Consider the following 15,462-nt stretch of genomic DNA (forward strand, 5'->3'; position numbering starts at 1 on the left):
CAATCATAGATTGAATACAATAGCGCTCTTTTCAAACATACTAATCTTACAGATGTGAGTGATCAGCATGATATAGTTCAATGCATAGGTACCAGCGTGAAAAATTTTCCATGACTATTCATCAATAGATAGGCTATGATGTGGGCACAAAATAAAACAACTCATCTTTTATTTAGGTAGTGGTCAATTATTCTTTTGTACTCCATCCATTTGCATATCTTCTGGAGCGTGCCTATAGAGGAGATGATTTGAACTAATGACCTTATGTGCAAGCACTCTATAAGTAAAATACTTATGAAACGTATGAAACTTGAAGGGGGTGGGGGTGTGTGTGGGGTGTGTGTATGTGTGTGTGTGTGTGGGGGGGGGGTTATCTTACAATTGCTATAGTGCCCATATTCATGACCTTTAAAGATGTCCGGATCTATGTTTGTCTTTATTACAATTTAAAACAAAAACAATCAATTATCATGCCATAGATAAATTAGGGTTTTAAAACTTATTTTCGTGTTTCATAATGTCAATTGTCATGAATACAGAAGAATAGTTTATCTTACAATTGCTATAGTGCCCATATTCATAACCTTTAAAGATGTCCGGATATATTTGTGTCTTTATTACAATTTAAAAAAATCAATTATCATGCCATAGATAAATTAGGGCTTTAAAACTTATTTTCGTGTTTCACAATGTCAATTGTCATGAATACAGAAGAATAATTTACTGGTTTGAATAAGTCCACACAAAAAAAGAAGAAAAAAAAGTTGAAACTGTTGAGGCTCGAACCACTAGCCTTCCGTTTCACCGTCTGAAGTACTGTCCATTACACCACGCTGTCATGTTGAAATAATTACGGGATTCCGTGATATATGGGTGCGCATTGCATTCTCGTGATTATGAAAATGGTAAATCTCGACAGACGATTTACATTTGCTAAAATCAGTAAAATGTAAATAATGTTAGAGCTAACAAAAGCGTAAAATAGTAAAATTAGATGTAGTTTTTAACAAGCTTTCAAACAAAACACTTTACAAATAAAAGTTGACACCAAATCGGCCTAAATTATGAATTTTGTCAACGGTTTACCATTTCTAAATTAAAGAAACTCCTTGTATTAATATTCAGTATTAGGCTAGGGTAAACCGTCAAATCACTATGTGATTCAATGGGACGATTTACAATCGCACTTTACCATTTCACGCAAATAAAATATCAATTTTAAAGATATCTCTGCATGAGTAGGCCTACTTCATAAGCGTACTAATGCGATTTTGTTATTGGTTCGTTTTGTTTTGTTTTTTGCTCGGGGCGTTGGTCTGAAAAAGGTGAAAAAGGTCGTTTTTGACTATATTGCCCTGCACTGCAGCGTTCACGCGATACCTATGCATTGAACTATATCATGCTGATCACTCACATCTGTAAGATTAGTATGTTTGAAAAGAGCGTTATTGTATTCAGTCTATGATTGTAGACATACACAGGTGGGGTGCAACCTGCTTGTAGTGCAGGGCGATATAGTAAAAATTGATACAATTAGTTGTTTTATTTTATACCCATATCATAGCTTATGCACTAACTAATATTCATTGAAAATTTGGAGTGATTCTATCAAGTAGTTTTAAAGTTATAGCCAAAAGATTAAAATCAGATGTTAATTTTAGCGTTTGCCTCATACAATCCCGAATTCTGTCTTGAAACATTAAAGCGTCTTTAGGGAAAATTAGTCCCCACTCCCCGTGCAATGTTGAAAGCGTGCAAATGTGTTCAGCGTGTCTCCAAAGTGTCGCAACATTGAATGATGGGGGGTGGGGAAGGAAAAAGTGTTAATTGATGGCCCAGCTTTCTTCTAATTCCAAATATTGAACATTTTTATCCACATTAAATATACACTTTGGATTTCATTCAAGATGCCTAAAGCGTTTCAACGACATTTTTCGGGGATTGTAGTTCTTGTACCTGATATTAATCCAGGTACATTTTGTGAATGCCATAATTTACTCTTCTAATAATCTTTTAGATAACATTGGGAAAGTGTTTCTGGGTTATTAAAGGAGTGCCGGTGAGAAAGGACATACCTAGAAAAAAGAGCGAAATAAAGTCCTGGAATGAAGTCAATATTTGAAAGTATGTTCTTTGTGCTTTTATCACACATATTTTGTTACATAGATTTACAAATAAGATTGGGTTCCACCTTTTTGTGAGATATCAAATTACAATAAGTAAATGTTTTTCATCAATGTTCTAACATTCATGGTGGATGTCCCAATTTTATAAAACTATTTTGTTCTTTGCAATTCCCTAAGGAAAGATACTGTTGATTAAATGTAAGTTCCAATTGTACGTTTTTATTGTTTGTCACATTTACTCTTAATTCTGGCCACTACTCCATACTGTTCACCTTTTGGACCACATTGACTCTGTGTTTAATTTGTCTTTTAATTCAATTGTCTGATATGCAATAAATAGCAATGTTCAATAGCTATTTGGCCATGCGTTTTGAGTTGGGCCGGTAATGCGTTACATGTTTTCGCGAGATGAAAATTGCATGTTTTTCGTTTAGATATGAATACCTTTCACATATTATACCCAACATATATAAAAGTATACATTTTCTGGCTGCAAATGAACCAAGGAATCCAAAAATGCACTTTAAAATGACATAGGGTGTAACACTAAAGAGTTATGAAACTGAAAATACCAAATATTTTAGGGAAAAAATGTAAAATTTGACAAATTTAAAAAAAAAGTTAGCTTCACCCCACATATTTAAAAGTGCCATATTTGAATTCCTCTCAGTCAGAGCTTTAAATACATATATAACATCATAGGGTTCAATAAAATTGAAATGATTTTGCGCCAGCCTCTTTCAAGGCATATTTTCCCATTGACTTCAATGTGTAACCCGAATGGAAAATAAAATATGCAAAATTGCTTCTCAAAGCAAATCAAATTACCTGGAATATGATTGTATGGTGTTATAGTATGCAGTTTAGAGTGAATTGTAAAAATGTGAAAAAAGAAATGGACCTCTTGCATCATATGACCCCTAGGGGTCACTTTTATTAAATTTGCTCCTCCTGATCCTCCTCCTCCTGATCCTCCTCCACCCCGCACATTATGCTAATTAGATGCAAATTATTCAAATGTTAATAACTTTTTACAACTTTTCTAAGGTTTACTGTATTGGTCTCATCACAAGCTTTAATTTGACACCAAATTTAACTACACAGGCTGCATATTAACTGAGAAAATTAAAAAGATGAACCCTAAAATGTCGCGCGCATGTAACATCTCCACCTATTTACTGGCCCAACTCAAAACGCATGGCCATTTATAAATTATATTATGCCATATTAACTCATGGCAAACTACTTCAACAAAACAATAAAAAACACCTGGGACTCAAGTGCTGACTCCAATGACACAATATTGCACAATACAGCCTATATCCTACATGTCAATACCATTCTGTCAAAAATTAAAAACAATGGGAAATCTGGCATAACAAGGTTGAAAATAAAATAGCTGCATTGCTATGCAACCTGTAATGGTGAAAGACACAATTTCAATATTCATTGGTAATATCATTTGGTTGTTTCTGAAATAAACCAAAATGTCCAATTAAAATGAAAGAAATCAAATGATGAATTTAGAATCAAAACGATAGAATAATACCTTCAAAGCCTAAACTGACATTTTTTGTTACAAATGCTGAAAATGCAATGACATTGCAAGTTGATTAAAATCCAGTTGGTTTGCCATTTGGTTTTACACTTATTCCACATTAGAAATCGATTACATATTGTCTGAACCCCACAAGCTAAATCCTTGATTAAGTGGTATAACAGGGTATGTCTATAGAATATGAATAATTGAAACAATACTCAGTTGGTCAGATGAATAACTAAGTTACCTATACCAATCAAGCAAACAAGGTCAAATAACGGCACATTTCAAATTAAGGCGGAAAACATACAATCCATAAGCTACTGATCCTATATTATAATATTACTAACGTCTGATACAAACAATGAAATCAATATTTAGCACATGAAATGAACTTCAATTTCTTGTAACCTTGGTCATGAACGCATTTAATTATCTGTCAATACAGTTACATGAATATCGCTATTTTAATAGCACTACACTCACATGATCTTTAAGGTTTATTTTAAATCAATACTAATCAAATATGAGTGTATGTACTCTAACATGCTAAGGATCACAAATTTTCTTTTATTGAGTTTGTTGGGGAATTTGAAAATGTCATCCTTGACCAAGATTTGAACCTGGGACATCTGGGTCTTTTAGCACAATGCACAGTCTTAGGCCATCTTAATTAAATCCTGTGTCTCAAAGCTGCCGCGCACATTAGTATTATCATGCGTATTCCTCTTTGAAATCAAGAAATTCAATTTTTTTATCTCTTTTTATTTATTTTTTTAACAAAAAGGCAAAAATAAAACTCAAAATTCATATTTGATTTCAAGTTTCTGATTTTTTCGCAAACTTTGGATACGAAAATAATAAAAGAGAAGAATAATAGTTTGTAGCAGTCACTCTATTGTCTGCTATTCCAATATATGGGCAATTCCAAGCATCATTCCGCAACGCGATGTTTGCATATGCAAATTAGGGTCGTTTGGAAAAGTTTTTTCCACCTTAATCTTTCACTTACCCAAAATAGATAGCTAATTATACTATTCACCTTCCTAATTGGCTGCTGCATTAAAAAGAAATCATGTGCAAAAGTCGCGCTTGGAATGATGTTGCTTGGAATTGCCCATTTACAACATTGGATATTATTTGCACAAAATGCTTGTCCGAAATCCTGAACTGACACATAAAATTATTACAATAAAAAAAAAAAACAGTAAAAAACACCGCATTCCGCATTAGGTTTTGAATTTCTCACAAGCTTTGAGACACAGAATTTAATTAAGATGGCCTTACCAAATGAGCTATCAAAGAAGATCGTGTAAAAGATATAGTATTTTATGTCCCAATGGTACAAATCATATATTTCATGCTTCCCTAATGATACTCTTAAAGGAGAAAAAATATTTATTTTAGTGTATTCATTTGAGAAAATTCAATGTCATATATTGGTCTTTTAGTTCTTAAAGGAACACTCCGGCAATCACAAAATACTCCTTTTTTGTTTTAATAACAGATATAAAAAGAATCATAAGGCTTGAACAGTTTACCAGTGTTGTTTAACTGCATTTCACATATTTTATTAGTTATTTATGCACGTAGCATGCAGGATATTTTTCACCCCATTAGGCAACACTCTTCAAAATATGAAATTGAATTTATGTGCCCTGGTGCCACTTGAAAATAGAGCAAAAATTCAAGTATATAGTTGCTATTGCTGTATGATTCCATGAAATTTGGGCGTGCTTCTTGTGATTTTTTATAGCCAAGTTGGTAATTGTACCTATAAATGGAAATTTCAAGTAGAAAGAACAGGATAGAAGTCGTGACATTTGATTGAATACAATGCAGTCAGGTAATATATTATCAACAATTCTACTTCCTACTTTTACAGAATACACTATATCATCTGAAATGAATTATTTTGTACATTTGTCTTATGCTTAATGCGACATAGGCCTATATGTTAAGGCAGACAGTTTGAAAATGCAGCAACAACAGTAAAACACTGTCTCGGCCAAAAAATAAAACAAACAAAACTCTCAATCTTTCACATGCTACATGTACCCTGTGTACCTATGTTTGTAAAAGTGGCTCATTTCTAATGAAATTCATGAAAATTTGATAGCTTTTTCCTAGGGTTTCCGGCAAACACTTGATCGCCAGGCTGCTTTAGTTAAGGGTTACTATAGATCACATTTTCGCCTTTTGGTTTGTTTCATGTTAATTGTTATAAATAAAGTGTTAAATTAAACTAAACAATTTTAACACTGAAATTCATCAAAATAGTATTTTAGTGTTTATATATTTGGCAAGTAATTCCTGATAAAAAATTTCACATTGCATATGCATGCAATAACCTTAGGAACTATCTCTCTCTGAACCTGGCTGTGCTTTAGGCCTACAGCATTAAATTTCCAACAAAATAGACACGGTAATAAATTCTCATCTCGCATCGCAGATGTCATAATACTGACATCGTCATAAACCCCAGCAGAATTCTTTTCCCACCAGTTTTCAGACATAAAAAATCATGGGAGTCAAAGTTGCAACCCAATATGGAATGCATCAGAAGAATGTAATAAAGTTTGGAGAAAATAGCTGCCCTGAAGCTGCCTTAAAGGCAAAGATGAACACATACATTTACAGGCATTTAGGGCGCCATTCACCAAAGTACATTTATAGCATATATATACATGTAGGTATCAAAAAATATTGTGAATGGCCTTAATAATAGTGTCTTGCTAGATGAGTTGACTTCTGGTGTCTATATACATGTAATAGCACAAAACATGAACCTTTGTTTATTGTGAAAATCAAAATAAAAGTGTTTTTGCTAAATAAATGTAAAAATAATACAATTTAATTAATTGTTCATAAAGCAGCCATGGAATACTCCAGTGTACACCGTGGCCATGTTATTATTTCAATTCTAGGACCACGGTATAATATGAACTATTTCGCCCCAAGCTTATTGCATATTGCAATATGCTAGCCCTGTTATCTCGTACATACTGCGGTTTAACAAAAATGAAAAACTGCAGAATATTGCTCAGAGGGTACGCCTCCTTAGTTCTTCTGGTTTTAATCCACCATCCCATTTTTATGTCTATTTCTTAATGACATTTGCAAGTAAATGTATGTAAAGGACAAGGATTTGACTCTTTATCATCAGACTGAATCACTGATATTGTCAAATGATTAGCATTCTATTTTATTTGGAATGTGTGTATATAGCATTAGCAGTAGATATAATACGCACCATAGTCAGTACATTGTTCTTTAATACAAAGAATAATCATTTGTTTGGCAGCTTTGGATACAGAATCCATTTTAAGAGTCTTGGTCTATAGTGGTTTGCATTAATTGATATAAATAAAATGACAACTTCTATAATAAACATGTAAATTGACATGCATTATTACATATAAATAACGTTTATAAGACCTGGCCCCAATGAATGGAAGTTGTTGAATTTCACATAGAAATTGTAGAATATGGAATTTTCTTGTAATTACCAGACATGCCAACTTTGAAATACAGTTTTACGTACTCAAGCGACCAAAAAAAACCACATTTTGCACCCCAAAACTATATTTTTGTAAATGTGTACCTTTTGCGTCTTGCTCTGTGAACATCTTTCCTATTCTTATAAATCTCCATTTCGCAGCATATTCATCCTGAAAAAAAGTCTTTTCTTCCAGGTTTCACCCCATCTTTGGATGCCATTGTTTACATTTTTAGGGTAACATACAAACAAAAAGTCAAACACAAATAAACAAACACAGCGAGTGTTTCGTTGCAAGTGTGAATACTGGTACCTTTCTAATTTTTTTAGATTTGACAAAACCCCTGTATTTTTCATGTTTTACCGTACTAAATACAGTAAAACCGTAGGTTTGCAATGGTTAAAAATCTCAACCTTTTTTAGAAAAATGGTTGTGGATCAAATAATGCCCCTTTTAATACAAATGCAGTAATTCATACAACACCACAAATCATGCCCTATAACTGTTATACAATGTACATGGTAAAAAGGAAGTTTTCTAACAAAAAACAAGTCATACAATGCCTTATAGAGTCAAATACAGTACAAATGGTTCCCATTGTTCTTTATGATATTCATCAATGAATGCCAGATCTCTGTATTGTTGTGTGACAAAAACTAAGAGATAATTCAATCATTTGATTCAGTCTCTACTGCTAAAAGTATCACGAACTTACCATTTCACATAACTAGCCTTTTTAAAAATTTGGAGCAATGTTATAATGCTGTAATCCCCAACAATACTCCTCACCCAATCTACATCCAGTCCCTGTAACTAAGCTGAATAAGCTAAGCCGTATGTGTCATTAAGAACCTGACATCATGCTTACAGGTCTAAACCTTTACCTAAAACTATTTATTTCTTGGTTTGTTTTGTTCTGATAATGGCTATATACAAACACTTAGGTTAGCAACTACCTAATGGATAGTACAAATAATTACAACCAATTTTCTAAACAAATTACAACTGAATAGAAAGTTATTTTTAAACATCTCTGGTGATTGTTTACCAATTTTGTAGCATAGCCTAGAAGTATAAAATATTTTTGTATTTGTTATTTACTACATATGAATATACATCATTTACAACTGATTTTCCCAATTAGCTAAACCTGTGTCTCATAATATACGCCATTTTGAGGACTCAACTATCACATGTATGTGATAAGAGTATAATCCAACATTAATACACAGCTGTATTTAATAACCATATTCCCTACATCAAAATTAACTTAAGGATCAAATGGTTTAAGGTGATCCTTTTTGTTTTCTATTACATTAAGTGACCTACACATGCAGGTGAAGAGACCGGGGAAGAGATCATTCTAGAAGTACCACACAGTATCAATGAAATTATGCTGTACATAATTAGGCCAAGTAAAATAAAGAAAAACATGTTTCTCGTCCGGGGCTTCAAAAAAAAAAGAAGGAAGAGGGGGCTTTTTATTTGATTTTTTTATCGCAAAAATGGTGTGAAAACCCATACTTGGAGCTGTTTTAGCATATTCAATAATGCCTGGAAAAAGGAGGTGGCATTTTTTATTTTGTTTTTCTGAGAGGTAGGCCCCCTCTAATGATCTCAACACCTTTCAAAAATGTTTCTTGTATATTAGCTAAGCTATAGAAAACATCTCAACTTCCAAGACATATCTTTTGAAAAGTTATAACTGAATTTCAAAAAAAAATAAACAAAATTGAAGAAACCTCACAAAAGGAAGCGGGAGGGGACGTGAAACATGTTTATTTTTGATTTTGCCAAACTTTGTTACAAGAAAAATTTCAAAAAACAGAATTTGACAGAGCAGCAAAATCTTTTTGTTGCATTTAGACTAAACCTTTCATGTTACTTTTGCATGATGAAACATTGGGAATATTATATCTTAGACACCTTTAATTATCAGTGGTAGATGCAATTCTCCGAAAAGAACTTTAACAAGTATTACGCATACATTTTTGTTCCCCCTGGCGACATACTGGCTAGGTGGTTGAAACATGCGCAAGGCACGCTCAATGTGCTGCATAATTGGTTCTTTGCAAATACTGGTATGAATGAATAACTGGATGAGAGTGAAAAATTCCACCAAGGTCTGCGTCTGGCACACAGATTAACATGAAATGCAAATCTTAACAGATTAACAAGTCCAATTCCCAATTATGTTTTCAATTGATACAATAAAGAAACCCAGCAGCAAAATAAAAACACTCAGCCACTAGCCCTGAATTGGTTTAGAGCTACTTGAGTGACCGTTCACTGCGCTAATTACATTTTTGTGAATTTCTGCATTACTAATTACTTATTTCGAATATTACTGAAACACAGGTAAACATTCGATTTTACTGAGTGACCATTCACTGTTCACTGCGCTAATTAAATTTCTGTATTACTAATTACTTATTTCGAATATTACTGCTTAAAAAAACAGGTAAACATTTTATTTTATTTCCGAAAATTAAATCGTGTACTTTTCTTGAAAACCACATAATTTCTAAATATATATTTTTGCCAAATCTGCAACAGCTCCACCATGATACAATGTCATCATCACAACCTACATCATCATTTACATCCTCCGATATTTAAATCAATAGCATTAAACAACATCACTCCAGCTGCTTCTAAGGTTAAACTAACCATAACATCATCCATTTTATGTCATTTGAACATGGAGCATGATTTCACCAGTGGAGGCAGACCAATAGAATATAGTAAGAAAAAACAGAGAAGAGTCTGTTTCTATACAAATATCACACTCGCAGTAGTCTAGCCCATGGGATATTGAAATCGCACATTGCTTCTCTTTCACTATGAGTACTTCATTAAAATATTTTGAGAGCGTTTTTTTCCAGTGTAATCGTCCTAGTTTTCCAGACACATCTAGCTCAGGGGGAGTGATGACTGTGATGAGAAAATCAAAATTTTTTACAAAGATGATAGAATTCACACTACTGCATTTTCAACAAATAGTGTTTGTTACACATCAAGTTTAGTGATAGTAGAGGGTGGGTTAGAATGAAATTGATAAAGGAGATAGGTGAGAAAATAAACAATGTCGATTTATAAGCATAAGGCCTAAAAAAAATTGTTTGATTGGCGTAACATGAGAAAAACATTAGGGTAGGTCGATTCGGCAATTTTTTTTTTTTTTTACACACATTTTAAGCTGAAAATCGTTTTTTCTTTTTTTAAATTTTAATCTTTTTTTATTTTTTTATACATTTTTTGAACAAAAAAATAAGAAAAAAAGTCTAGGGTCGGGTCTATTTTTAGGGTCGGTCGGGTTACGCCAATCAAACATTTTTTTTTTAGGCCTAACCATCAGTGTGGAGAATGACAGTAAATTAATGTGCGTTGGATTCATACAACTACATTTGTGTAAGCATACTTGAATCTAATGTGGTGGGTAACAATGTCATATACAACCAGAGGCTTAATGTCATAGGTATAGTCTGTTTGCCTTCCTCGAGGTAGTGAATTAAAATCAAATTTTGTGATTTTCACAAAAAGTACTCATTTTTTTCAGGAATCTGTTATGTTATGCTAGTTGGATTCTTTGGGTAATTTCCTTTCTGAAAATATATTATCATCATTATGTTTAGCGATACAATAAAAAACAGCATCTAAATTACTGACTCGAGGAAGGCACAAGGGTTATTCTAATTTCCATTTAAAAATGGTAAAAAATTGCTGGGCCCTTTCAATCAGATTTGGTGCCCCCTCAATCAGGTAGTGCCCCCATCAAATGACAGAAATGCTAAGTAAGCATACCAAGACGTGAGAATGAACTTATGTAGAAAAACCTGACAGTGATGGAAAAATCTGGAAAAACACCCCAAAATGGGCTGAACTCAGGTTTAACCTGAAAACTCATACCTACATATCCAGTAGTTTATTATTCATTTTACTTCCCTTTCCAAATCAAATTATAAATAGCTCTTTATGCATGGGTGGATAACCAATGACAACCATTACAAAAAAAACAATATGATATACCTGCTCTCACAAAACCCAGACAAAGTCGCCAAGGCTCAGTTTGAGATAAAGTCCAATAAACATTCCAAAAATCAATAGAAAACAACTCTATTTTGAAGCTAAAGCTAATTTTTGAAGGACAAAGATTGAATAATCATAATAATTATGTGAAATATCATTTTAAAGCTGACAACTCGAGCATCGTAAATGTGAACATATCTCCAAATCATAATTTCCCGACTTCCGACTTTATCAGGGTTTCGTGTGGGCAGGCCTCATATTTGCTTGTCATTTCTATCTCAATATAATACTACTTGAATGGTGTTTTGCATAAAATTTAAAATACTACGTAACTAAATGTCATGTATGCATAGATGGGTTATATGATACATATTAATTGTTACCTTTCCACAAAATACAAAGAAAATAAGATGCCATCAATAATTCACCTTTCAAAATATTTCACAAAATATGGATAAACCAATCATGTTGCTAAAATATATTAGCTTGAAGGAGTGGGAGATCTATCCCTCGCAGCCGACACTTTAAGATCACAGGAGAGAGCTATGAATTTTGTATGGTCTGATGGCCAGTTTCTTCAAAGTAATTAACTAGATCAAATACACATTATTGCCAGAGTGACGCTACTTCTGTGCAAGGGTTTTATTTAAGGATTGAATGTTTAGTATCACATGGCTGACATCATACAGCATGTGCACAAGTAATCGATTTAAAATTCAAAATTCAAAATGATTAGCAAGAACTATCACATCAGCTATACCATTATTAATACTTGACACAAAATATGATTCTAACAAAATTAACTCAAGTTATACAATTCTAATCCATGTACATTTGTAACCAAATTATTGTACTATCATAATTCAATCTTAATCAATTGTGCATTATGCATATTGTGATAGTATCTGGGAATATACAGCATTGATCAGGGTCTTAGGCAGGATTTGAAGGTTTGGGTGTGTAAATTCAAAAAACTGGGTGTGTAAATTTAAGATTTGTGTACAAAGTATAGGCCATGTATGCAAAAACTGGGTGTGTAATTTACAAATTGGGGTGTGTAAAACACTCCATACATGGCTGGCTGCCTTAGCCCTTGGCATTGATCAACATTTACTCCATGCACTTACAGTTATCTTCAGTAGATGGTAGTTTAAGTTGTTCATGTCCAACTATCTTCAGTAGACAGTGGTTGCATAAGACTTGACACAAAATGAATTTTTACAGTTAACTTAAGTTTACATTTCTAATCCATCACATTTGCAATGAATTTGTTGGTACTGTTATTTGATATTAATCCAATCTTAACCAATTGTGAATTAAGTCAGTTCTGACAGTATCTATGAGTATATATCATTGATCAGCATTTTTACCATGCACTTAGAGCTTTAGTAGATAGCAATTGTACCAGTCGTGTGTGCAAGTATCTTCAGTAGACATCAGTTGCAAAAGAGTATGTGAACGGCAGTATCAGCACAAGAGTTATACTTTGTCAATAGACACAAGTTGCAAAAGAGTGATGTGTGCAGTTATCTCAGATGTTTTACAAGTTTATGTGTACAACTATCTTCAGTAGACAGCAGTTTTACGAGATGAGTGTCACTATCTTCAGTAAACAGCAGTTGAACAAGTTAGATATTCAGCTATCTTCAGTAGACAGCAGTTTTACGAGATGAGTGTCACTATCTTCAGTAAACAGCAGTTGCACAAGTTATGTATACAGCTATCTTCAGTAGACAGCAGTTTTAAAAGTAGTGTGTATCACTTTCTTCAGCAAACAGCAGTTGCACAATAGTTGTGTGTACAGCTATCTTAAGTAGACAGCAGTTTTACAAATTGTGTGTGTCACTATCTTCAGTTAACAGCAGTTGCACAAAAGTTGTGTACAGCTATCTTCGGTAGACAGCAGTTTAACAAGTTATGTGTACAACATCAACCATCTTCAAGTTACATGTACAACAATCAACCATCTTCAGTTGATACCAGCTATCTTCAGCACAGCCGTTTTACAAGTTGTGTGTGTCACTATCTTCAGTAAACAGCAGTTACACAAAAGTTATGTGTACGGCTATCTTAAGTAGACAGCAGATTTACATGTTGCATTTGACAAATCTTCAGTAGACAGCAGTTGCACTGTTTTTACACAAAAGTTATGCATACAGCTATCTTCAGAAGACAGCAGTTTTACATGCTGTGTGTGCAGCTATTATCAGTAGACAGCAGTTGGGCAGAAATTATGTGTCCACTATCTTTAGCAAGCAATAATTTCCAGCCATCTTCAGTAGACAGCCATTTTATAAATATTACATTGCTTGCCATATTCATTAGACAACATACAGATGTACAACACAGTCTCATTTATAATAGATATCTTCAGTAGATAGCATACACACCAGTTCCAGTTATGGATATTCAGTATCCAACAAATGCATCTTCAGTACCTTCAATGGAACATCACAGTACACGAACACATACTTATAATAACACTGTCAATAGAGTGGATGGATAGCAGGGTTGTAGCACGCTGGGCGCTGCGGGCGGGGCCGCCTGGCACCAGGCCGGGCACCCGGCACCAAAAAAAAAAAAATTTATTTTTTTTTTTTTTAATAAATGATTTTTTCATCATAAGAGGAGCAAAAAAATTTTTTTAGGGGGGTGATACCCCTTAAGCGGGCCCCTGGACCCCCGGCCGTAAGTGCGAGAGCTCCACGCGCTATGCGCGCTCGGCTTCGCAATAATTTGCCACCTGGCATAGAAATTGGCCTAGCTACAACCCTGATGGTTAGCAATAAAACTACTGTCAACAACAAAATGTTTTGTAATGAATTTTGTATCATGAGGCTAAAAAATAACATTTGTTTCTTAGAGGTGTTCCAAAACTCAAGAGGTGGTATGTAGGTTTTGATTTTTTATTTGTGTGGGGGTATGGAGGAGGAGAGGTAGGTGATTTGTGATAAACTGTTTCTTTTTCTATTAATTGTTAAATCAGTCATTAAATAGGTTAAGCATGATGTATAAAGTAGGACTTTAAACATCTGCAGTTTTTAATGCATGTTATTGATTTATTCCATGACATTTAACTTTTTGCAATATTTCTCAAATAAAAAATAAAATGTGTTGAAAATAAAATGCCCTTGTTCTACATATTACAGGAAACAAAATTGTGTTTGTTTGTGTAAAGGAATTTTACCTTAACATTAGGCTATTATCATCATGATCATGATTTTAAATATGTTATAAAACACACAAGTTTGTTATTTTATTTTGTAGCATATGCCTCAAATCTCAAACATTTAATGTCAGATCAGGTTAGATAATATGTAAAAGTTGTAGATTCGAAATTAGGCTTTATTGATTTCATATTGCTTGACAAAATGTACGAGAAAAAAAATTCTTTTGAAAAATATTGTCATTCATTTATTGCTTGAAATTTTTTTCTAGATTTCTCAAATAAAAAACCCTAATATGGTAAAATTGCCCCCAAAACATGAAACAAAATTAGCCTGACTCAAATCTAAGAGAGAATTATCACATATGGTAATTAATTGATTAATTTTCAATGAGAATATACTACTGAATGAAACAGATAAATGCTGCTTGTTGTAAAATAATATCAAAAAAAGTAAGTACATTTACCTTTCAACTAACAGGTCCAGCTAGCTAGTCATATGGTAAATGTCTTGCACAGTAAAATATAATATACAGTTTTTTATTTTCTTATTTAATCTGTATATATTCATGGTTTTGCTTACAATATTACCACTGCATGTATAGAAATAGTGAACCGAATGTGTAGTCACGTTTGTGTGTCTAAACCTAACATTATATTTTTCTTCCCTAGGTAGCAGACAGAAACAACACACTCCTTAACAACCTACATTTTCAGTTGTGTTCATGTATAAACGTACTAAAAATGAAATGTTAGTTAATGTGCTCCAAGGCAATGCCTATACAAAACATATCCTCCCTTTTCACTAAAGAATCCCTCAAGTGTATTTTCAAAAGTGACAATTAACATCAAGCAGCTATAATTGCCAAGTTTTATGTAATAATTTTCCCATCCTTATTGTCTCAATGAGTAAGCAGTAGTAGTTTTATCACACATTCCACCACTGGGAGTACTAGTGCAAGCATTTCAGACGGGATCATCTCAGCTTTGTTGTAGCGACACGGTACTTGAGAGATATTAATTGAATCCATGGGGTAGTGATAATGCAAATTTGGCCTGCAGTCAGGATTTAATACTATTTTATTCTAGAATTGAGTGAAG

At 33.3% G+C, this 15,462-nt stretch overlaps 1 protein-coding gene across 2 annotated transcripts in view; it reads right to left on the bottom strand.

Moving 5' to 3' along the window:
• The window catches only part of LOC140148399 (prominin-1-A-like), a 114,653-nt gene that overhangs the window by 62,644 nt on the left and 36,547 nt on the right, over positions 1–15,462 (bottom strand). The window lies entirely within an intron of this gene.

Source organism: Amphiura filiformis, chromosome 3 (assembly GCF_039555335.1).
Source record: "Amphiura filiformis chromosome 3, Afil_fr2py, whole genome shotgun sequence".
Lineage (NCBI taxonomy): Eukaryota > Metazoa > Echinodermata > Ophiuroidea > Amphilepidida > Amphiuridae > Amphiura > Amphiura filiformis.